The sequence below is a fragment of the Rhinopithecus roxellana genome, chromosome 14 (assembly GCF_007565055.1).
Source record: "Rhinopithecus roxellana isolate Shanxi Qingling chromosome 14, ASM756505v1, whole genome shotgun sequence".
Lineage (NCBI taxonomy): Eukaryota > Metazoa > Chordata > Mammalia > Primates > Cercopithecidae > Rhinopithecus > Rhinopithecus roxellana.
Genome location: NC_044562.1, coordinates 114,548,006 through 114,573,277, shown reverse-complemented (window position 1 = coordinate 114,573,277; position 25,272 = coordinate 114,548,006). Strand labels below are relative to the sequence as shown.

The following is a 25,272-nucleotide window of genomic DNA, read 5'->3' as shown; positions in this document are numbered from 1 at the left end:
ATTGGAGTTTTCTAAATATACAATCATGTCATCTGCAAACAGGGACAATTTCACTTCTTCTTTTCCTAACTGGATACCATTGATTTCTTTCTCTTGCCTGATTGCCCTAGCCAGAACTTCCAACACTATGTTGAATAGGAGTGGTGAGAGAGGGCATCCCTGTCTTGTGCCAGTTTTCAAAGGGAATTTTTCCAGTTTTTGCCCATTCAGTATGATATTAGCTGTGGGTTTGTCATAAATAGCTCTTATTATTTTGAGGTACGTTCCATCAATACCGAATTTATTGAGCGTTTTTAGCATGAAGGGCTGTTGAATTTTGTCAAAAGCCTTTTCTGCATCTATTGAGATAATCATGTGGTTCTTGTCTTTGGTCCTGTTTATATGCTGGATTACGTTTATTGATTTGCGAATGTTGAACCAGCCTTGCATCCCAGGGATGAAGCCCACTTGATCATGGTGGATAAGCTTTTTGATGTGCTGCTGAATCCGGTTTGCCAGTATTTTATTGAGAATTTTTGCATCAATGTTCATCAGGGATATTGGTCTAAATTCTCTTTTTTTGTTGTGTCTCTGCCAGGCTTTGGTATCAGGATGATGTTGGCCTCATAAAATGAGTTAGGGAGGATTCCCTCTTTTTCTATTGATTGGAATAGTTTCAGAAGGAATGGTACCAGCTCCTCCTTGTACCTCTGGTAGAATTCAGCTGTGAATCCATCTGGTCCTGGACTTTTTTTGGTGAGTAGGCTATTAATTGTTGCCTCAATTTCAGAGCCTGCTATTGGTCTATTCAGGGATTCAACTTCTTCCTGGTTTAGTCTTGGGAGAGTGTAAGTGTCCAGGAAATTATCCATTTCTTCTAGATTTTCTAGTTGATTTGCGTAGAGGCGTTTATAGTATTCTCTGATGGTAGTTTGTATTTCTGTGGGGTCAGTGGTGATATCCCCTTTATCATTTTTTATTGCATCTATTTGATTCCTCTCTCTTTTCTTCTTTATTAGCCTTGCTAGCGGTCTGTCAATTTTGTTGATCTTTTCAAAAAACCAACTCCTGGATTCATTGATTTTTTGGAGGGTTTTTTGTGTCTCTATCTCCTTCAGTTCGGCTCTGATCTTAGTTATTTCTTGCCTTTTGCTAGCTTTTGAATGTGTTTGCTCTTGCCTCTGTAGTTCTTTTAATTGTAATGTTAGAGTGTCAATTTTAGATCTTTCCAGCTTTCTCTTGTGGGCATTTAGTGCTATAAATTTCCCTCTACACACTGCTTTAAATGTGTCCCAGAGATTCTGATATGTTGTATCTTTGTTCTCACTGGTTTCAAAGAACATCTTTATTTCTGCTTTCATTTCGTTATGGACCCAGTAGTCATTCAGGAGCAGGTTGTTCAGTTTCCATGTAGTTTAGCGGTTTTGATTGAGTTTCTTAGTCCTGAGTTCTAGTTTGATTGCACTGTGGTCTGAGAGACAGTTTGTTATAATTTCTGTTCTTTTACATTTGCTGAGGAGTGCTTTACTTCCAATTATGTGGTCAATTTTGGAATAAGTGCAATGTGGTGCTGAGAAGAATGTATATTCTGTTGATTTGGGGTGGAGAGTTCTATAGATGTCTATTAGGTCCGCTTGGTGCAGAGATGAGTTCAATTCCTGGATATCCTTGTTAACTTTCTGTCTCGTTGATCTGTCTAATATTGACAGCGGAGTGTTGAAGTCTCCCATTATTATTGTATGGGAGTCTAAGTCTCTTTGTAAGTCTCTAAGGACTTGCTTTATGAATCTGGGTGCTCCTGTATTGGGTGCATATATATTCAGGATAGTTAGCTCTTCCTGTTGAATTGATCCCTTTACCATTATGTAATGGCCTTCTTTGTCTCTTTTGATCTTTGATGGTTTAAAGTCTGTTTTATCAGAGACAAGGATTGCAACCCCTGCTTTTTTTTGTTCTCCATTTGCTTGGTAGATCTTCCTCCATCCCTTTATTTTGAGCCTATGTATGTCTCTGCATGTGAGATGGGTCTCCTGAATACAGCAGACTGATGGGTCTTGACTCTTTATCCAGTTTGCCAGTCTGTGTCTTTTAATTGGAGCATTTAGTCCATTAACATTTAAGGTTAATATTGTTATGTGTGAACTTGATCCTGCCATTATGATATTAACTGATTATTTTGCTCGTTAGTTGATGCAGTTTCTTCCTAGCCTCGATGGTCTTTACATTTTGGCATGTTTTTGCGATGGCTGGTACCGGTTGTTCCTTTCCATGTTTAGGGCTTCCTTCAGGGTCTCTTGTAAGGCAGGCCTGGTGGTGACAAAATCTCTAAGCATTTGCTTATCTGTAAAGGATTTTATTCTCCATTGTCCCTGTTTGTAGATGACATGATTGTATATTTAGAAAACCCCATTGTCTCAGCCCCAAATCTCCTTAAGCTGATAAGCAACTTCAGCAAAGTCTCAGGATACAAAATTAATGTGCAAAAATCACAAGCATTCTTATACACCAGTAACAGACAAGCAGAGAGCCAAATCAGGAATGAACTTCCATTCACAATTGCTTCAAAGAGAATAAAATACCTAGGAATCCAGCTTACAAGGGATGTAAAGGACCTCTTCAAGGAGAACTACAAACCACTGCTCAGTGAAATCAAAGAGGACACAAACAAATGGAAGAACATACCATGCTCATGGATAGGAAGAATCAATATCGTGAAAATGGCCATACTCCCCAAGGTTATTTATAGATTCAATGCCATCCCCATCAAGCTACCAATGAGTTTCTTCACAGAATTCGAAAAAACGGCTTTAAAGTTCATATGGAACCAAAAAAGAGCCCGCATTGCCAAGACAATCCTAAGTCAAAAGGACAAAGCTGGAGGCGTCACGCTACCCGACTTCAAACTATACTACAAGGCTACAGTAACCAAAACAGCATGGTACTGGTACCAAAACAGAGATATAGACCAACGGAACAGAACAGAGTCCTCAGAAATAATACCGCACATCTACAGCCATCTGATCTTTGTCAAACCTGAGAGAAACAAGAAATGGGGAAAGGATTCCCTATTTAATAAATGGTGCTGGGAAAATTGGCTAGCCATAAGTAGAAAGCTGAAACTGGATCCTTTCCTTACCCCTTATACGAAGATTAATTCAAGATGGATTAGAGACTTAAATGTTAGACCTAATACCTTAAAAACCCTAGGAGAAAATCTAGGTAGTACCATTCAGGACATAGGCATGGGCAAGGACTTCATGTCTAAAACACCAAAAGCAACGGCAGCAAAAGCCAAAATTGACAAATGGGATCTAATTAAACTAAAGAGCTTTTGCACAGCAAAAGAAACTACCATCAGAGTGAACAGGCAACCTACAGAATGGGAGAACATTTTTGCAACCTACTCATCTGACAAAGGGCTAATATCCAGAATCTACAAAGAACTCAAACAAATATACGAGAAAAAAACAAACAACCCCATCAAAAAGTGGGCAAAGGATATGAACAGACATTTCTCAAAAAAAGATATTCATACAGCCAACAGACACATGAAAAAATGCTCATCGTCACTCGCCATCAGAGAAATGCAAATCAAAACCACAATGAGATACCATCTCACACCAGTTAGAATGGCAATCATTAAGAAGTCAGGAAACAACAGGTGTTGGAGAGGATGTGGAGAAATAGGAACACTTTTACACTGTTGGTGGGATTGTAAACTAGTTCAACCATTATGGAAAACAGTATGGCAATTCCTCAAGGATCTAGAACTAGATGTACCATATGACCCAGCCATCCCACTACTGGGTATATACCCAAAGGATTATAAATTAGTCTACTACAAAGACACATGTACACGTATGTTTATTGCGGCACTATTCACAATAGCAAAGACTTGGAATCAACCCAAATGTCCATCTGGGACAGACTGGATTAAGAAAATGTGGCACATATACACCATGGAATACTATGCAGCCATAAAAAAGGATGAGTTTGCGTCCTTTGTAGGGACATGGATGCAGCTGGAAACCATCATTCTTAGCAAACTATCACAAGAACAGAAAACCAAACACCGCATGTTCTCACTCATAGGTGGGAACTGAACAATGAGATCACTTGGACTCGGGAAGGGGAACATCACGCACTGGGGCCTATCATGGGGAGGGGGGAGGGGGGAGGAGGGAGGGATTGCATTGGGGAGTTATACATGATATAAATGATGAATTGATGGGTGCTGACGAGTTGATGGGTGCAGCACACCAACATGGCATAAGTATACATATGAAACAAACCTGCACGTTATGCACATGTACCCTAGACCTTAAAGTATAATAAAAAAAAAAAAAAAAAAAAAAAAGAAAAAAAAAAAAAAGCCATTGGAAGGCGAGTGGAAGAAGCTGAGAAGGAAACCTGAATTGACCAAAAAGCATTAAAGATGTATATAATTGTCAAAGATATGTCCTCACAAAAATCCCCAGAACCAGACAGTTTTATATATGAGTTTAGTACATATTAAAGAAACAGTAAATTCCTTTCTTAAAAGGAGAAAACATGCACATCTCATTTTAGAAGGCTAGTGTAATCTTAATTATAAAACCAAACAAGGAAAATAAGAAAATTACACTGCATTTCACTTAAGAATATAGATTCCAAAATCTTCAATAAGATATTTGCTAACCAAATGCAACAGTGTATTAAAGAATAATACATCACGATCAGGTAATACTTCAGGATGCAAACTATGAATGCATGAATGGTTTAATATTAGAAATTCTATACACATAATACATAACATTAATATACCACAGGATGAATACCAAATGATTATTTTAACATACACATCATAAAAAGCACTGATAAGGTGTAATAGCTTTTTATAAGACTGCTTAGCAAACTAAAAATAGAAGAACCTTTCTTAATTTGGTAAATGTTATATATTAAAAACATTTTGTATGTATTAATTGAGAAACTTTAGGTTCACCTCCTTTATGATCGGACATGAGATGGCCAATGTCACTACTACTCTTTAACATAGTTCCAGAGGAACTATCCAAAGATATAGGAAAGAAGAAAGAATTTTAAATATAAAGAGAGGAAGAATGGAAATAATATCATCATTAATTTCAAATGATTACAATCATCTATTTCCAAAAAAAGAACAATCTGTTAAGAATAAGAGGGTTTAGCAATATAGTTAGAACAAAGACAAACTTTTAAAAAAATCAGTAGCACTCATGTATGCCAGCAATAAACATCAAGAAAATATTTTTAATGGCATATTTAAAATCTGAATGTCTATTTAAAGAACATCATGCATAACATTTAAAAGTTGAAAGAATGGAAGCAGATATTTTATAATATCTAAACTGATAGAAATTAATATCGAGCATATACAACAAATTCCTATAAAACAATTGGACCCAAATGAAAAAATATATAGAGAATATGTAGAAGCAAGTTCAGAAGAGGGAAATCAAAAGGCCAACAAGTATATAATGAGATACTCAAACTCAATAGTGATTTTAAAAAACCCGAATTAAAACAGTGATCTATAAAATTACACACATTAGGCTGAAAACATGAGTAAGCTGGATAATATTAAGGGTTGGCATGGATGATGAGAAGGTTATTGCTGGAGGCTGTAAAATCAAAGTATTTATGTGGGGAAGCATCTGATAGAGATTGGTTAAATTAATCATAAACATATATTCTGTCACCCAGCAATTCTGTTCCTGTGTATATATTCTAAAGAAATCCTTGCCAAGTTCCATGATAGGACATGATGAACATGAGGATGTTCATTATGATGTTTGTGGTAAAAGGAAATTGAAAGCAATTTGGATGGCAAACACTGAGGAAAACGGGTAGTGAAAATATGGCCGCCGTATAGTATGGATTACCTTGTAGCAGTAAGAAATAGTAAAAACATGGCAACATAAATAAAGTTTAAAACTTAAGGTTACATGAAATAAAATAGTAAGAATCACAAGAAGATACACAGCATGTTATCACTTACGTTTATTTAAATTTCATGTATATAAGTCAGGGTAAGAAGAGGTCAGAGGTAAAACAAATTGTACCATAAGATGATAACTGTTGAAGCTGACATATAGACACATGGCGGTTCATAATATTCTCCCTTTCCTTTTTATTTATTTGAAATTTCTCATGAAAAAATTTTAAAATTTATGCATACAAAACAATATTCATTATGAAAACACAAACAAAATAGAACAGTACAATAGATATTATTTTAGAATATCATAATATTAGAATGATTTCCTATGGGTCAAGGGCAGGAGAATGAGACTGGAAAATGTATAAATAAATAAAACAAGAAGTGCTTTGCATGAACCAGTAATGACTATGCCCCATGAACCTAGGAGTGTGATTCACTCTGCTTTCTCTTCGTGTAAAAAGTCTTTAAAAAAAAAAAAAAAAAAAAAGATGCCAGGCGAGGTGGCACATCCATGTAATCCCATCACTTTGGGAGGCTGAGGTAGGAAGATGGCTTGAGCCTAGGAGGTCTCAGCAACAGAATAAGACCCTGTCTCAAAACAAACAAACAAACAAACACGCAACAACAACAAAAAACAGAAAGTGCCCGGCATGGTTAATGCACACCTGCAGTCCTAGCTGCTTGAGAGGCTGAGGTGGGAGGATTGCTTGAGTCCGGGAGCTCAAATCTAGTCTGAGCAACTTAAAGAGACTACATCTCTTAAAATAAAGATATATATATCTTTTATTTATATTATATAAAATTATAACAATTTATTATATATAAATTTATTATATATCTATATAATGATGTATTTATATATAAAATTTATGTATTATATATAAAATTATATATATAATTTTTTTTTACTAGAAGCATCTGATTTAGACTGTAGAGGAAAAAGAACCATAAAAATAGTTATCTAATCATTATAATTCAGAAAACAATTGAATAGCTCTTCCAAGTAACTAAGTCACCATATATAACTACGTAAATGAATTAGAAATAAGTAATATCACTTACGTTTTCAAGAGAAGTCATTTCTGACAATAATATTCATCATAGAAACTGGCAAAAATCATTAAACAGTTAATCACAAATTAAGGAGAAAAAATAGACTCTAAATACTTGCACTCTAAAATAATAAAGAAAAATAGGAAAAAGAAAAAACACTCCTGCACTAGGGTCTGTAAACTGTTTTACTTGGTTTACGTAGTAGCAAAAGTAGACTTTTTTTTTCAAAGAAAATATTTTATGCTGATATTTAAAAATAAGGATTTTTCAGATCTATTTCTGCTCTTTAAAAAAACTACTGAGAATTGATTTTTACAGCATCTCATTTCCATTTAGCAAGGATCCTAGAACTGAATAGGAACATCCCATTTACAGGTCACATACTCTCCAGGCTTCCACTGTCTCCATTTGGCAAGCAACATGAAAATATTGTTTTTGGAGGTCTATTCCACTTGTATCTCACTTGAGATTTTAACAAAATGTGGTCAGAAATTTACTTAGTCGTGTAAGTATGTAAGCAGTCATGGGAGGCATGAACAGAACGTGCTATGTGAAGGAATATGCCAGGTAAAGAGAAATTTTTGAGGAGCCATGACAAAATGAAAAGGGGTTTGGTATTCAGGGGTTATAATGTTATGAGTATATGAAACTATGACAGAGTGTTTTGGAGTGGATAAAGAACAAGCTCTTAACTTGTTAAAGCGGCTGACTAATAAATACATGAAAAGAAAACAGTGCGATGGATTATAGTTTTTCTATTTAATTATTTTTTCACATTAAATTCACTGAGTTGTATTCACAGGTCTGATAGCAGTTACTTTTTTATTTATTTTTTGAGATGGAGTCTTGCTCTGTCGCCCAGGCTACAGGTCAGTGGCACGATCTCAGCTCACTGCAAGCTCCGCTTCCCAGTTTCACGCCATTCTCTTGCCTCAGCCTCCCACGTAGCTGGGACTACAGGCACACGCCGTCATGCCTGGCTAATTTTTTTGTATTTTTAGTAGAGACGGGGTTTCACCGTGTTAGCCAGGATGGTCTTGATCTCCTGACCTCATGATCCAACTGCCTTGGCCTCCCAAAGTGCTGGGATTACAGGCGTGAGCCACCATACCTGGCCAGAAGTGACTTTTTTATTCTTTATTCTTAGCTGGTTTGCACTTGTGCATTACAATTTATCATTTTAAAATCAACAGCTTATTACAAATGAAATCTGATTCTGTCAAGATGATATTACAGAATAAAAATTTGTGTCTGACTATGAATGAATGCAGTTGTGAGGTAACTTAGGGGCAGTGATAAAAAGTAAACAAGTTTAACAGTCAAATTATAATGTGACAACCCTAACCATTTACATGAAATTATATATGGGGCTATAGTTACTACTTACCTTTAGTGCTTAACTTCTAAAGATCTTGTCTGTAAACCATAAAGCCTTCAATGTCTACTTCCCACATGTAGAAACTGACATCTTCAATGTACATCTAAAAGAGAAGCATAAGAAAATATAATGAGTTTGAGATTATAGATATTGCTTCACTTATTTTAAATATAAAAAAATTGAAATTATTCTTCATGACTTTCTATAATAAGCCTGGGCAAAGGGATGTGGGTATTATAGGACATATTTTATGTATACAAACAGCAATAACATTAGGATTTACCCTTTAGAAGAATCAGAATATTTTGTGGAACACATGTTATGATCCATGTCACAGAGTTGAGTACTTTCTATAATACTAATTTGATCTGGCTACCTAGTTTCTATGCAAAATTTTTATGTAATTTAAAATACATAAATTCTGATGTCCTATATGAACAGAGCCCCATTCTAGAAAACAGTTTCCCTGCACAAAATTATTACAAAAATATTCTTAATTGCACTTGAGTTGCTTATAAAAGCCAAAATCATAGAAATCAATTAGTTCAGTATTCTGTCCTCATGCAAAATTCAAAATTCTATTCCTCTTATTACTTAAACCTTCCCAATCAGTACTTTACACCAACCTGCTAAACTTAGCATTAAAAAAAAAAGCCCTTTAAATAAAATTCCCTCTAATAGACAAATGCGATTATCCAGAGAGAGTGTTTTTTGCCTAAAGAACTTGATTGTGAATTCCTTGACAATGCAGTTAGGGAAACAGGATTTGGATGCTACAGTGCCATACTTTTAGTATGTAGTTTTTGTTTTTGTTTTGTTTTAAGACAAGGTCTCCCTATGTTGCTCAGGCTGGTCTTAGGCTCCTGAGCTCAACAGATCCTCCTATCTTATCCTCCCAAGTAAGTGGTTTTGAGTACTGGAGATTCTCAAGCCAAAAATAAATGATTTTTGGATTAGCAATATCGTTGCTCTGTTTGGTCATTAGAGCAGATGTCGGTTTTTCAGTTGCAGCTGTACATTCAAACACTTGAAACGCTTTTAAAATATCAGCAGACACATGAAAAAATGCGCATCATCACTGGCCATGAGAGAAATGCAAATCAAAACCACAGTGAGATAGCATCTCACACCAGTTAGAATGGCGATCATTAAAAAGTCAGGAAACAGGTGCTGGAGAGGATGTGGAGAAATAGAAATGCTTTTACACTGTTGGTGGGACTGTAAACTAGTTCAACCACTGTGGAAGGCAGTATGGCGATTCCTCAAGGATCTAGAACTAGAAATACCATTTGACCCAGCCATCCCATTACTGGGCATATACCCAAAGGATTATAAATCATGCTGCTTGCCGGGCGCGGTGGCTCACGCCTGTAATCCCAGCACTTTGGGAGGCAGAGGCGGGCGAATCACGAGGTCAGGAGATCGAGACCATCCTGGCTAACACAGTGAAACCCCGTCTCTACCAAAAATACAAAAATTAGCCGGGCGTGGTGGCAGGCGCCTGTAGTCCCAGCTACTTGGAGGCTGAGGCAGGAGAATGGCGTGAACCCGGGAGGCGGAGCTTGCAGTGAGCCGAGATCGCGCCACCGCACTCCAGCCTGGGCGACAAAGAGAGACTCTGTCTCAAAATAAATAAATAAATAAATAAATAAATAAATAAATAAATAAATAAATAAATAAATCATGCTGCTATAAAGACACATGCACACGTATGTTTATTGCAGCACTATTCACAACAGCAAAGACTTGGAACCAACCCAAATGTCTATCAATCATAGACTGGATTAAGAAAATGTGGTGTGTATATATATATATATATATATATATATATATATATATACACCATGGAATACTATGCAGCCATAAAAAGGATGAGGTCATGTCCTTTGTAGGGACATGGATGAAGCTGGAAACCATCATTCTCAGCAAAGTATCACAAGGACAAAAAAGCAAACACTGCATGTTCTCACTCACAGGTGGGAATTGAACAATGAGAACACTTGGACACAGGGTGGGGAACATCACACACTGGGGCCTTTTGTGGGGTGGGGGGAGGGGGAGGGATAGCATTAGGAGATATATCTAATGTAAATGACGAGTTAATGGGTGCAGCACACCAACATGGCACATGTATACATATGTAACAAACCTGCACGTTGTGCACATGTACTCTAGAACTTAAAGTATAATAAAAAAATAAAAAATAATAAAAAACAATCCTTTAAAAAAAAAGAAGGAAGGAATCTTTAAAAAAAAAAAAAAAGAAGTGGTGAGAGGAAGGTGGCAGACTCTTTTTAACACCAAGATCTCACAGGAATAAGAGTGTGAACTCACTCAGTCCCACAAGAATGACAAAGGCATTCATGAGGGATCCACCTCCATAACCCAAACACCTCCCACTGGACCCCACTTTCAACACTGGGGATCAAATTTCAACATGAGATTTGGAGGGTACAAGCTATATCACTATCCTTCAGATCTCAGCTTAGACACTGCTTAGACCAGAAAAACTTTCCTGATACCCTTATTCTGGTAAGGTGTCCTCCATTAGGCAATTGTGGCACCGCACACTACACTATGATAGCAGTTATCATACCGTATTACAATGACCCGTGTGTTTGCCTGAATATTTCACCAAACTTTAAATTCTATGATAGAAGTAAAGATGACTATCTTGTTCATCGTGGCATCCCCAGCATCCATAGCACAGTTTCAGTGTAACAGGTGCTTAATAAGTACTTGTTAAAAATAATAACAGCTAATGTTTACTAAGAGTCTGATACGTAACAGCTACTACTTGAAGTGCTCTACATGTGCTGACTCATTTAATCCACCAACAGTTAATCCACCTTCCAGTTTACAGGTGAGAAATCCAAGGCACAGGAGGTTTGAGTGAATCGCAAAGGTCATAGCACTAAAGATTATGGAGCCAAGATTTGAACTTAAGCAGTCTGGTTGCAGAAGCCAAGTTTTTAACCACTATGCTATATTCTTAAATGTATACAAGCATGCAAAAATGCTGTCCTAGATATTTTGAGGAATACAAAAATGAGAGGGGAGTGAACAAAAAAGTATAAAGATACATAAAATACCCAACAGAAAATTATACAACATAAGGCTTTCTCGCTTTTAGAACACACAAACAGTAGCAAAAGCTTTCTGTTTGGAGAGATGGGATTTGTTCACAGAGAAATATTTCAGTATAAAAATTCCTGAATTCAAATATGTTTGTTATTCAGTTACACAGTGGCAGCTGATATTTATGTTGAAAATGAAAAATAAAACCAACAAGTTATTCTGGACACCAAAAAAAAAAAATAATAATAATAAAATAAAATATATTCACACTCAGCATATTCTTTACATATTATCATTTAATTAGTATGAGGTAGGGCCAGGGCTCAGGTATTTTTAAAAAGCATGAAGGAAGGATATCTTTTTCTCCAGTTGAGAAACAATTTCACTGCAACTATTTAGCTTAGGTTCTACATACTAATAAGACATTAACTTCCAAAAATACTATTGACAGATGTCTATGAAAAATACTGAGTTACTTCTAATACAAATACTAAATGTCAAAATGATTTGAAAGCTTCCATGATACACACAAACATACCTCAATGACCATGTAATATCTTAGATACAAGGATGCAAGCATGATGTAATTGGTAGCTGGAGTGAATCTCTAACTGTAATGCACTTAAGGAAGGACCAAAGTAGTACTTTAAAATATAGAACCCCAGGTGCTTGCCCACAGTTCTGGTTCAGAAGTAGGCTGAGGCAGATTCTCTATTTTTTATAGGCATCTTGATTATAACGTAGATCTACACTTCATGTAGAATTGTGATGTAAAGCACCCATATGAATGCTATTGCTAGACTCTCATTATTAGTATTTATGTAAATACTTCTTGAGTTTTCTAAGATTATATTTCTAATCGTTAAAGATAATCCTGAGATCCACTGGCTTAGGAACTTTGAACATATAGTAAATAGGACTTCAGCAATAAATCAATGTAGACATATTAAAATAATGTTTATGGATTATATCTTTTGTAAGCTTTGCTATCCTCTTAGGTAAACTGTGTAGGTAGACAATCAATAAAATACTGTGGCAAAAAAAGAGGGAAATGTTATATTCCGTAATGAAAATTTTACTGAAAACCTCACATATAACTAGAAACATTCCCTTCATGGCTCAGAATTAAAAAAATTTTTTTTTGTCCTTAAGTTAGTGGGGGTGGCAGGCTGGGGAGAAGCACTTCTAGCTTCATTTTCTGTTTAAATACAAAGTCAAAAATTTTATAAAGAAAGTCTTGAATAGTCTCTCTCTCTCTCTCTCTCTCTCTCTCTCACACACACACACACACACACACACACACACACACACACAGAGCTACTAAAAATAACATGAAATAGGCTGTTAATGTTTTAGTTTTGAAAATTGTTGCTGGGTGTAGTGGCTCACGCCTGTAATCCCAGCACTTTGGGAGGCTGAGGTAGGTGGATCACCTGAGGTCAGGAGTTTGAGAACAGCCTGGTCAACATGGTGAAACCCTGTCTCTACTAACAATACAAAAATTAGCCGAGTGTGGTGTGTGCGCCTACAATCCCAGCTACTCAGGAGGCTGAGAGGGGAGAATCGATCTCTTGAACCCAGGAGGCAGAGATTGCAGTGAGCCGAGATCATGCCACTACAATCTAGCCTGGGCAACATAGCAAGACTCTGTCTCCAAAAAAAAAATAATAATAATAATAATAATAATAAAAGAAAGCAAGACAATTCTTATAAACAGGTCCCCAAATACTTTGCAATAAAAATACATTCATACACATATACCACTTAAGATTTTTTTTTTCTGAAAAAAAACTCTAATAAACAGAGGTAATTATCTGAGTCTTTGTTATACATAACAAGGATGGAGACCTTAAAAACTACTAAACCAAAAAGAAAACTATACTTTAGCTCTTATCTTCCTTACCTAGTTTGAAGTACTCTTAATAAAGTATTCTTTTTACATGCACGTAATGTTAAAGATTTCAGATTTTCTACAAATTCAAATCAATCAACAGTTTATCATTGCAGTTTATCTTTTCCAACATATTTTAATAACAACCAATAGCTCTGTAAATCACAAATAGTCTATATCACAAAATAATTCAATCATATTAATCTCTAATGATTAAAAATACAAGTTTCCAGATAATAGGCATTGTTAAGTATCACTAACATTTGTCATGTAAATTACTAAAACTTATTTCTTGCTTTTAAATATAGTAAATAATAGCTAACATTTACTGGGTTCTAAATTATAAGTAGTATAGTTAATTCTCACAACAATCCTAAGAAGTGCTTATGTTCTTAAAAAGTAGAAAATAAAGAAGTGCTATTGTCATCTGTATTTTACAGATAAAGAAAGTGAGGAACATAGATGACGTAACTTATCCAAGATTCCATAGCTAATAACTGGAAGAACTGGATTTCAAACTCCAGCAGTCTACAATTAACTATGGTATTTCCTGAAGGCCCCATCCAGTAACCTAAAATCTCCAATAACTCTGGAAGCCTCAGAAATTAATATGAAGATATCTTTTGTCAGGTTTTCCATCTGCAAACAGAAGGCCATGGTGCTCCACTTCCAACTTTTCTTCTTCCTCACAAAAAAGATGATTACTAAGCTCCACTTAGCTCTGCATACATTCTATTATTCCTGTGCAATCTAAATAATAAGGTCTCTATGATACAAAGAGTTTTCTTAAAACCTTGGTCTTGCTTCTAAATGTAATATTCTATGTGCCTAATCACATTAAGATCATTAAGTATGGTTCAATATTGAGATATAAATTTGTGGTTTTAAAACATTTTCAATTCTCTTACAAAAAATTATACCTTCTTAAACTGTGACTGCAATCTCAATGTTTCATTGTATTTTCACAATAGCTACATATATTTATAAAATACAAAGTGAAGTTATGATTTATGATTACAATGCAAAAAAACTAAATGAAGCCAGTAAACATGTGCCCCTCAAATATTTAATATTCTTTGTGGTGAGAATATTTGAAATTTACTCTCTTAGCAATTTTGAATTTTACCATACTCTACTTTTTCTTTATCCATTCATCATCTTAGTTTGATTCTGTAACTTGGCTATTGTGAACAGTTCTGCAGAGAACATGGAAGTGCAGACATCTCTTAAAACAAACCAATTTAAAATGTTTTGGGTGAATATCCACAAATGGGATTGCTGAATCATAAGATAATCCTATTTTTAGTTTTTCGAGGAAGCTTCACATAGTTTTCTACACGTGTACATTTCCACCAACAGTGTACAAAGATTTCCTTTTCTTTATATCGTTGTCAACATTTGTTATCTTTTGTATTTTTTTTTTTTTTTTTGGTAATGGTCATTCTGAGAGGTGTGAAATTATATATCATTGCAGATTTAATTTGTATTTCCTGAATGATTAGCAATGTTGAGAAGTTTTTCATACATCAGTTGGACTTTTGTATGTCTTTTTTTGAGAAATGTATATTCAGGTCCTTTACTCATTTTTAATGTTTTTTTTTTCTTAAATTTTTTGCTATTCAGGTGTTGGAGCTTATTATATATTTTAGACATTAACCCCTTATCCAATGTATGACTTGAAAATATTTTCTCCCAATCTGTAGGCTGTCTCTGCACACTGTTTCCTTTGCTGTACAGAAACTTTTTCATTTGATATAATCCCTTTATCTATTTTTGTTTTTGTTGCCTGCAGTTTTGGGGTCTAAGTCCTAAAAATCAATACCCACACCAATTTTGCAGTTTTCCCCCTAAGTTTTCTTCTAATAGTTTTACAGTTTCTGGTCTTAACATTTAAGTCTTTAATGCATTTTGAGTTGACTTTTGCTTATGGAGTGAGATAAGGGTCCAATTTCATTCTTCTATATGTGAATATCCAGCTTTCCCCAACATCATTTATTCAAGAGACCATCCTTTGCCATTGCTTATTGTTGACATCTTTGTCATAAATCAATTGACCATACATGCTTGGACTCATTTCTAAGCTCTCTATTCCAGTCCATTGGGGATGTGTTCATTTTCATTTTAATTTTTTTCCCAGTACTACAGTATTTTTAATTACTATAGGTTTGTAGTACAATTTGAATTCAGGCAGTGTGATGCCTCCAGCTTTGATTCTTCTGCTCATGATTGCTTTGGCTATGCAAGTTTTTGTTGTGGCTCCATATAAATTTTAGGATTTCTTAATCTATTTCTATGAAAACTGATGTTGGAATTTTGATATGGCTTGCATTGAATCTGTAGATAATTTTGGGTAATAGGAGCATTTTAAGAATATTAGTTTCTTCAATGCATAAACATGGGATATCTTTCCATTTATTTATGTCTTCTTCAATTTCTTTCATCAATGTTTTAGTTTTCAGTGTACCTGTGTAGTTAGATTTATTTATTTATTTATGAGACAGAGTCTTGCTTTGTCACCTAAGCTGGAGTGCAGGAGCAGGATCATAGCTCACTGTAGCCTCTTTACTGCTGGGCACAAGCAAACCTCCTATCATGGGATCCTCGGGACGTCACTTTGCCAGCCAGAAACCTCTGTGGCTAGTGGCGCCTTTTGCTGAATTTTGCTCAGGCCCACTGGCCTCATTCTACCCACTTGCACATGCAGATTGAGTTCAGCTCATGATACCGGCCCAGATCCCACACTTGCCAAGGGTGAGCCTGGCACGGAGTGGCAACGGGTGTATGAGCAAGCGTGGGGTCCGACTGCTGCGTACAGCCAGGCATGCTGGCTGCAGCAGGGTGGGCTGCCCCAGGCAGTGGCACAGGTGCCAGCTCCGTGCAAGGCGATGGCTGAACCAGGCATACCGCAAGCAGTTTCCACCGCAGACACCTGGGAACACAGTGGCGCCTGGAAGCTTGGAGACGCTAGGATACACAGAGCCCCAAACAGGGTGTCACAGCACTGGCCCTGGTCTGGGCTTCCAGAAGGGCCACAGCTCGTCTCTCTTTCTCATCGCCCGCATTGTGGTGAGTGGGGCGCGTGTTTTAGCCCTGTTTGTCACTGCTCTTTCGGTCGTGCCATTCAGCGGGTCCCAAGTTCTTGTCCCAACATCCAGCAAGAATGAGGTATGCCGACAACTGGAGGGTGAGCAAGGCAGAGAGGAGCTTCACTGAGCAACAGAGCGGCTCTCAGGAGATCTGAAGTGCGTAGCTCTTTTCTGCAGGCAGGTCGTCCGAATGAGTATCCAGCTCTCAGTGGAGAGGAGACCCATGGGGGGTGGCTGCTTTCTGCAGGCTGGTAATTTGAAGAGCCAAGGAAACCTGAAATGGGTAGCTCCTTCTCGTAGCTGGTAGTCCCAACGGTCTGTATGAGTCTGACTGAGTTCAGAGTTTTTATGGGCTTCAGAAGGGAGGAAGTACATGGTGACTGGTCCATGGGCAGCCATGGCGTGTCTGGAAAAAGCACCATAAGTTCTCACTCTGGCTGGTGGGCTCCACCTGGAACTGACAGCCTAGCCCCCATGCTTCAGGCTGTCCCTAGTCTGAAGGTGGGGCTTCACCAGGGACCTGCCCCTTTCCACCCAGGAGACTGTCTGCCTCCTGCTGCCATCAATCCTGTCAACCAGGGCACCTAGGCTATTCCTGTGGAGGGGTGCTTACAGGCCTGCCCCAGCCACCCTCTGCCTTCCCCAACCCCAGGCCTCCCTCCCAAAGTTTCAGAGGGGGTTGAGGTGGCAGGGGGAGTTGGCATGTCTGCACAGCCCCGAGCATGTGCACACTTGACTGGGTCACAACAGTGCCTCGGCTTGCCTTCAACCTTGTTCTGAAATGGGAGCAGGCACCCAGAGCAAGGAGAGGCCAGGCAGCAGGAGCAGGTGTTTTGGAGCCTCTAGGGGAAGGGTGGGCTTCCCAGGCCCCTGAGAGCGCAGGGATGCCAGGTGCTGGCTCCTGGGTGGAAAGGGGCAGGTCCCTGGTGAAGCCCCACCTTCAGACTAGGGACAGCCTGAAGCATGGGGGCTAGGCTGTCAGTTCCAGGTGGAGCCCGCCAGCCAGAGTGAGAACTTACGGTGCTTTTTCCAGACACGCCATGGCTGCCCATGGACCAGTCACCATGTACTTCCTCCCTTCTGAAGCCCATAAAAACTCTGAACTCAGTCAGACTCATACAGACTGTTGGGACTACCAGCTGCGAGAAGGAGCTACCCATTTCAGGTTTCCTTGGCTCTTCAAATTACCAGCCTGCAGAAAGCAGCCACCCACCATGGGTCTCCACCAGGATGCTGGGTGGCTGCAGGTGCACCCAGGAGGGTGGGGCACTGCTGTTCCTGGTTCCTGTAGGCTCCTCAGAGCATCCAGCTTTGGCTGCACCTCCCCCACTGCAGCTGTATTCTTTGCAAGGGCAGTTCCAGACAGGCCATCACAGACATCACTCACACCTCAGCCTCCTGAGTAGCTGCGATTTAAAGGAACGTGCCACTGCACCTGGCTAACTTTCAAAATTCTTTGTAGAGATGGGGTCTTGCTATGCTGTCCAGGCTGGTCATGAACTACTGGTGTCAAGCGATCCTCCCACCTCAGCCTCCCAAAGTGCTCAGATTATAGGTGTGAGTCACAGTGCCCAGGCAAATTTATTCTTAAATATTTTATAGCTATTGTAAATGGAATTATTTTCTTGATTCTTGGGGAGTTCACTTAGTGAATAGAAACGCTACTGATTTCTGTATGTTGATTTTTTGTATCCTGCAACTTTACTGTACTTGTTTATCCTAATAGTTTTTTGGTAGAATCTGTAGGGTTTTCTTATACATAAGATCATGTTATCAGCAAACAGCGATAGTTTTACTTCTTCTTTTCCCATCTGGATGCTTTATATTTCCTTCTCTTGGCTAATTGTGCTGGCCAGGACTTCCAGTACTATAATGAGAAGGATAGGTAACAGTGGGTATGTTTGTCTTTTTCTGGTTCTTAGAGGGAACGCTTTCAGCTTTTCCCATTCAGTATGATGTTAGCTGAATGTCATACATAGTCTTTATTGTGTTGAGGTACATTCCTTCTATACCTAATTTGGTGATAGTTTTTTATCATGAAAGGATGTTGAATTTTGTCAAGTATTTTACTTTTTTCATCCATATGAGATGATCATATGTCCTTCACTCTGTTAAGGTGATGTATCACATTTATTGATTTGTGTATTTTGAACTATTCTTGCATCCCAGGGTTAAATAACACTGGATCATTGTGGATGATATTTTTAATGCGTTGTTGAATTTGGTTTGCTAGTATTTTGTTGAGGATATTTGCCTAACATATATATAAGGATACTGGCCTGTAATTTTCTTTTTTTGTAATGTCCTTGTCTGGCTTTGGTATCAGAGTAATGCTGGCCTCATAAAAAGAGTTTGAAAATATTATCTCCTTTTTGATTTTTTGGAAGAGTTTGAGAAGGACTGGTATTAGTTCTACTTTAAATGTTTGATAGAATTTAGCTCTAAGCCATCAGGTCCTGGGCTTTTCTTTGATGAGAGATTTTGATTACTAATTCCATCTCCTTACTTGTCATTGGTATGTTTAGATTTTCTGTTTCTTCATATTCAGTCTTCATAGGCTGCGCATGTCTAGGCATTTATCCACTTGTAGATTATCTAATTGGTTGGTGTAGAATTGTTCATAGTAGTCTCTAACGATCTATTCTGTTTCTGGAGAATCAGCCGTAATGTCTTCTCTTTCATTTCATTCCAATAAAATTTCATTCTAGTTTTAAAACATGGCAATTCATATAGAAAGAAAATATGCTTTCTACTTCCCTGAGCTATTGGATTATATCAAATCATAAACTTTTGTAAGTGATTGTTTTCATAGTATTAGTATTATGCAACTTTCTCATAGCCTTCAAGATCCCAGTCGTTCTGATCTGATAGGTGACTTTTAAAAAAAATTCTAATTCACAAATATCATACATGGTTGAATGGGAATCAATCATAGCAAGAAGTTATAAAATAGATTCTTCCTATCCATGAGCATGGTATGTTTTTCCATTTGTTTGTGTCCTCTTTTATTTCACTGAGCAGTGGTTTGTAGTTCTCCTTGAAGAGGTCCTTTACATCCCTTGTAAGTTGGATTCCTAGGTATTTTATTCTCTTTGAAGCAATTGTGAATGGAAGTTCATTCCTGATTTGGCTCTCTGCTTGTCTGTTACTGGTGTATAAGAATGCTTGTGATTTTTGCACATTAATTTTGTATCCTGAGACTTTGCTGAAGTTGCTTATCAGCTTAAGGAGATTTTGGGCTGAGACGATGGGGTTTTCTAAATATACAATCATGTCATCTGCAAACAGGGACAATTTGACTTCTTCTTTTCCTAACTGGATACCCTTGATTTCTTTCTCTTGCCTGATTGCCCTAGCCAGAACTTCCAACACTATGTTGAATAGGAGTGGTGAGAGAGGGCATCCCTGTCTTGTGCCAGTTTTCAAAGGGAATTTTTCCAGTTTTTGCCCATTCAGTATGATATTAGCTGTGGGTTTGTCATAAATAGCTCTTATTATTTTGAGGTACGTTCCATCAATACCGAATTTATTGAGCGTTTTTAGCATGAAGGGCTGTTGAATTTTGTCAAAAGCCTTTTCTGCATCTATTGAGATAATCATGTGGTTCTTGTCTTTGGTTCTGTTTATATGCTGGATTACATTTATTGATTTGCGAATGTTGAACCAGCCTTGCATCCCAGGGATGAAACCCACTTGATCATGGTGAATAAGCTTTTTGATGTGCTGCTGAATCCGGTTTGCCAGTATTTTATTGAGGATTTTTGCATCGATGTTCATCAGGGATATTGGTCTAAAATTCTCTTTTTTTGTTGTGTCTCTGCCAGAGATGATGTTGGCCTCATAAAATGAGTTAGGGAGGATTCCCTCTTTTTCTATTGATTGGAATAGTTTCAGAAGGAATGGTACCAGCTCCACCTTGTACCTCTGGTAGAATTCAGCTGTGAATCCATCTGGTCCTGGACTTTTTTTGGTGGGTAGGCTATTAATTATTGCCTCAATTTCAGAGCCTGCTATTGGTCTATTCAGGGATTCAACTTCTTCCTGGTTTAGTCTTGGGAGAGTGTAAGTGTCCAGGAAATTATCCATTTCTTCTAGATTTTCTAGTTGATTTGTGTAGAGGCGTTTATAGTATTCTCTGATGGTTGTTTGTATTTCTGTGGGGTCGGTGGTGATATCCCCTTTATCATTTTTTATTGCATCTATTTGATTCCTCTCTCTTTTCTTCTTTATTAGTCTTGCTAGCAGTCTGTCAATTTTGTTGATCTTTCCAAAAAACCAACTATGTCAATGAAAATGGCCATACTGCCCAAGGTTTTTTATAGATTCAATGCCATCCCCATCAAGCTACCAATGACTTTCTTCACAGAATTGGAAAAAACTGCTTTAAAGTTCATATGGAACCAAAAAAGAGCCCGCATTGCCAAGACAATCCTACGTCAAAAGGACAAAGCTGGAGGCGTCACGCTACCTGACTTCAAACTATACTACAAGGCTACAGTAACCAAAACAGCATGGTACTGGTACCAAAACAGAGATATAGACCAATGGAACAGAACAGAGTCCTCAGAAATAATACCACACATCTACAGCCATCTGATCTTTGACAAACCTGAGAGAAACAAGAAATGGGGAACGGATTCCCTATTTAATAAATGGTGCTGGGAAAATTGGCTAGCCATAAGTAGAAAGCTGAAACTGGATCTTTTCCTTACCCCTTATACGAAGATTAATTCAAGATGGATTAGAGACTTAAATGTTAGACCTAATACCATAAAAACCCTAGAAGAAAATCTAGGTAGTACCATTCAGGACATAGGCATGGGCAAGGACTTCATGTCTAAAACACCAAAAGCAACGGCAGCAAAAGTCAAAATTGACAAATGGGATCTAATTAAACTAAAGAGCTTCTGCACAGCAAAAGAAACTACCATCAGAGTGAACAGGCAACCTACAGAATGGGAGAAAACTTTTGCAATCTACTCATCTGACAAAGGGCTAATATCTACAAAGAACTCAAACAAATATACAAGAAAAAAACAAACAACCCCATCAAAAAGTGGGGAAAGGATATGAACAGACATTTCTCAAAAGAAGACACTTCACACAGCCAACAGACACATGAAAAAATGCTCATCATCACTCGCCATCAGAGAAATGCAAATCAAAACCAGAATGAGATACCATCTCATACCAGTTAGAATAGCAATCATTAAGAAGTCAGGAAACAACAGTTGTTGGAGAGGATGTGGAGAAATAGGAACACTTTTACACTGTTGGTGAGATTGTAAACTAGTTCAACCATTATGGAAAACAGTATGGCAATTCCTCAAGGATCTAGAACTAAATGTACCATATGACCCAGCCATCCCAATACTGGGGATATACCCAAAGGATTATAAATTATTCTACTACAAAGACACATGCACACGTATGTTTATTGCGGCACTATTCACAATAGCAAAGACTTGGAATCAACCCAAATGTCCATTTGGGACAGACTGGATTAAGAAAATGTGGCACATATACACCATGGAATATTATGCAGCCATAAAAAAGGATGAGTTTGCGTCCTTGGTAGGGACATGGATGCAGCTGGAAACCATCATTCTTAGCAAACTATCACAAGAACAGAAAACCAAACACCGCATGTTCTCACTCATAGGTGGGAACTGAACAATGAGATCACTTGGACTCGGGAAGGGGAACATCACACACTCGGGCCTATCATGGGGAGGGGGGAGGAGGGAGGGATTGCATTGGGGAGTTATACATGATATAAATGATGAATTGATGGGTGCTGACGAGTTGATGGGTGCAGCACACCAACATGACATAAGTATACATATGTAACAAACCTGCACGTTATGCACATGTACCCTAGAACTTAAAGTATAATAAAAAAATTGAAAAAAAAAAGAAGTTATAAAATAAAATAAAACCGCAAAGAATCTTTCATTTCCACAGGAATCAAATATTCAAATAATTAAAAATCTTTTTAGCTTGTATTTGCTTTTTAAAAGATTCCAAATTTCTTCAGTATAACCATAGCTCTAATCATGCAATCCACAGAAGATTTGTTTTATCAACTGGTTTTACTGTTTTTATCTCAGAGAATAATTTTAGCCTGAGCATATTTCAGCCACTACTTAGTACTAATTCAGACTATTAGTAGGTTTATTCCAGATTACTCTCTTAGTGGGCCTTAAATTACTTTTAAAATGATTTTAATGCAACTATTATCCTTTTGTTGCAAAGAGAAGAAGAATCCCTTATTGGGTATGAACAGGTCACTTTCAGAAACAAAGAACCAAAGGTAATTCTAAATCCTGTTCACCAGATTAAACTTTGTGTTTACACCTCTTGCAACTTGCCCAGACAATATAGCTTCAGTAGAATGTGAGCTCACTGAAAAAAAGTACAAAGAAATGAAATATATCTGTGAAAGTTCTTAATAACCAGGCTATTCAGAGCATTAACATTAAATGAAATATTTTCATTAGAGATTTAAAAAGAAACACTACTTTTTTCCTCACAAGCATTTCCTAAGAATGTCTATCAGATCTGCACAGGGTATCTCTTCAGCTGGAATAAATAAGCAATCTGGTTCTAAGAGCCCACCTTTATTATATCCATTACTTGGAGAAGACCAGTGAGTGATTTTTGTGTAACTTGTATGCAAACACCTTGAGAGCTTTTTCTGAGAGAAAGAAGTACAATGTTTTATCAAATATAGTTCCAAGAACATGTACGTTATCAATATATTGGGCTTGTTGACATTAATGATCTAATAAGGCTGGAACTCAGCCTTATTCTTATATAGTTTCTAACTCATTCTATATAGTTTCTAATACATATAGCTCTAATTCTGTATAGTTTCTCCCTGACTTCAAAAATAAGGTTTCTTGAAAATCTCTCTGGATCAAGAACTCAAGGTTGAGAAAACTAATATATTGTGAAGAAAAACAGAATTAGGTGATCAAGATCACGTGAACATGAAAGTCTGTGTCAATAGGCGTACAGTCACTAAAACAAAATTTTTAGAAGGATAGCAAACTAAAGATATGATCAATGACAATTCACATATTTTAACTTTAGGGATAATTTCCATTTATTTTTCCATTCTTGCTGGTACCTTTCAAGAACGTCCTCTGGGAAGTGTCATAGAAATGCTTATGAAGCTACTTTACTTTTGGAATATACATATATATATATATATACACACACAACCTTACTGTCTGCTTCCATCCAAATATTGGTACCTTTAGAAATTTATGACTAGTATGTTTATACTAACTTCTCTTTATATCTTCTCAGGTTCTGTTTCTTGCTGCACTGAGTCCTTACTCAGTGGTCTCTCTGACACACTTCTTTTTTGTTTTTTAATTTGAGACAGGGTTTTGCTCTGGCACCCAGGCTGGAGTGTAATAGTGCAATCGTGGCTCACCACAGCCTTGACCTCTTAGGCTCAAATGATCCTTCCACCTAGGCCTCCCAAGTAGCTTGGACTCCAGATGTGTGCCACCATGCCCAGCTAGTACACATTTCTAGCAGTATATCCCTCCTCACTGGTACCAATGGAGTGCAGTTTGAAATCCCAGGTTTACTTTCCTACTTTATCATTTTCATGACTTCCTTAAAAAATCACTACCACTGACATCATCTTCGTTTACTTTTCTCAAATATCATATTCCTCTTTTTCTCATTATGACCACCAACAGGAATTGCCTACATTTCTAGAATGCCAGAAATTATTTTTCAGTGCTAGAAAGTTCTATAGAGGAGAAAAATGAAGGGAAGGGAAGAAATGCAACAGTGACAACTACTGCTGATTTCACTGTTCAGGTTTATCCTAAAAATATGGATGGAATTACTGGATAAGAAACAGGGCTATTGAAGAAGGAATTTAACCAGAGGGCATATTTAAATTGCTTCTGCATCATGGTAGCCTTGAAGGTCTCTTCCAATTCTATGATTTGATGAATTAGCCATCACTAGAACTTGTAGGAGCAAACAAAAAACTAGCAAACAAAAAACAAACTAGCAAACAAAAAACAAACTTTCACAAATTAAACACAAAAGTTGTGTTTAACTTTGGTGTTTAATTTGGTGTTTAATCTGCCCCCTTTTGGATGCAGCCAAAAGAAACCAATAAGTACTTAATAGGGTAACATGATTTTTAAAAAGGTCTAAAGCAAACAGGGACAATTTGACTTCTTCTTTTCCTAACTGAATACCCTTTTTTTCTTTCTCTTGCCTGATTGCCCTAGCCAGAACTTCCAACACTATGTTGAATAGAAGTGGTGACAGAGGGCATCCCTGTCTTATGCCAGTTTTCAAAGGGAATGCTTCCAGTTTTTGCCCATTCAGTATAATATTCGCTGTGGGTTTGTCATAAATAGCTCTTATTATTTTGACATACGTGCCATCAATACCAAATTTATTGAGAGTTTTTAGCATGAAGGGCTGTTGAATTTTTTCAAAGGCCTTTTCTGGATCTATTGAGATAATCATGTGGTTTTTGTCTTTGGTTCTGTTTATACGCTGGATTATGTTTATTGATTTGTGTATGTTGAACCAGCCTTGTATTCCAGGCATGAAGCCCACTTGCTCAAGGTGGATAAGCTTTTTGATGTGCTGCTGGATTCGGTTTGCCAGTATTTTATTGAGGATTTTTGCATCAATGTTCGTCAGGGATATTGGTCTCAAATTCTCTTTTTTTGTTGTGTCTCTGCCAAGCTTTGGTATCAGGATGATGTTGGTCTCGTAAAATGAGTTAGGGAGGGTTCCCTCTTTTTCTATTGATTGGAATAGTTTCAGAAGGAATGGTACCAGCTCCTCCTTGTACCGA

At 37.4% G+C, this 25,272-nt stretch overlaps 1 protein-coding gene across 2 annotated transcripts in view; it reads right to left on the bottom strand.

The window, feature by feature from the left end:
- MBD5 (methyl-CpG binding domain protein 5) overlaps positions 1 to 25,272 on the bottom strand; it is a 548,850-nt gene that overhangs the window by 329,820 nt on the left and 193,758 nt on the right. For both annotated transcript variants that reach the window (XM_030917008.1, XM_030917009.1), the window contains one exon: positions 8,379 to 8,472. The gene's annotated coding sequence lies outside the window, so the exon portion shown is untranslated. The remainder of the gene's footprint in view (positions 1 to 8,378; positions 8,473 to 25,272) is intronic.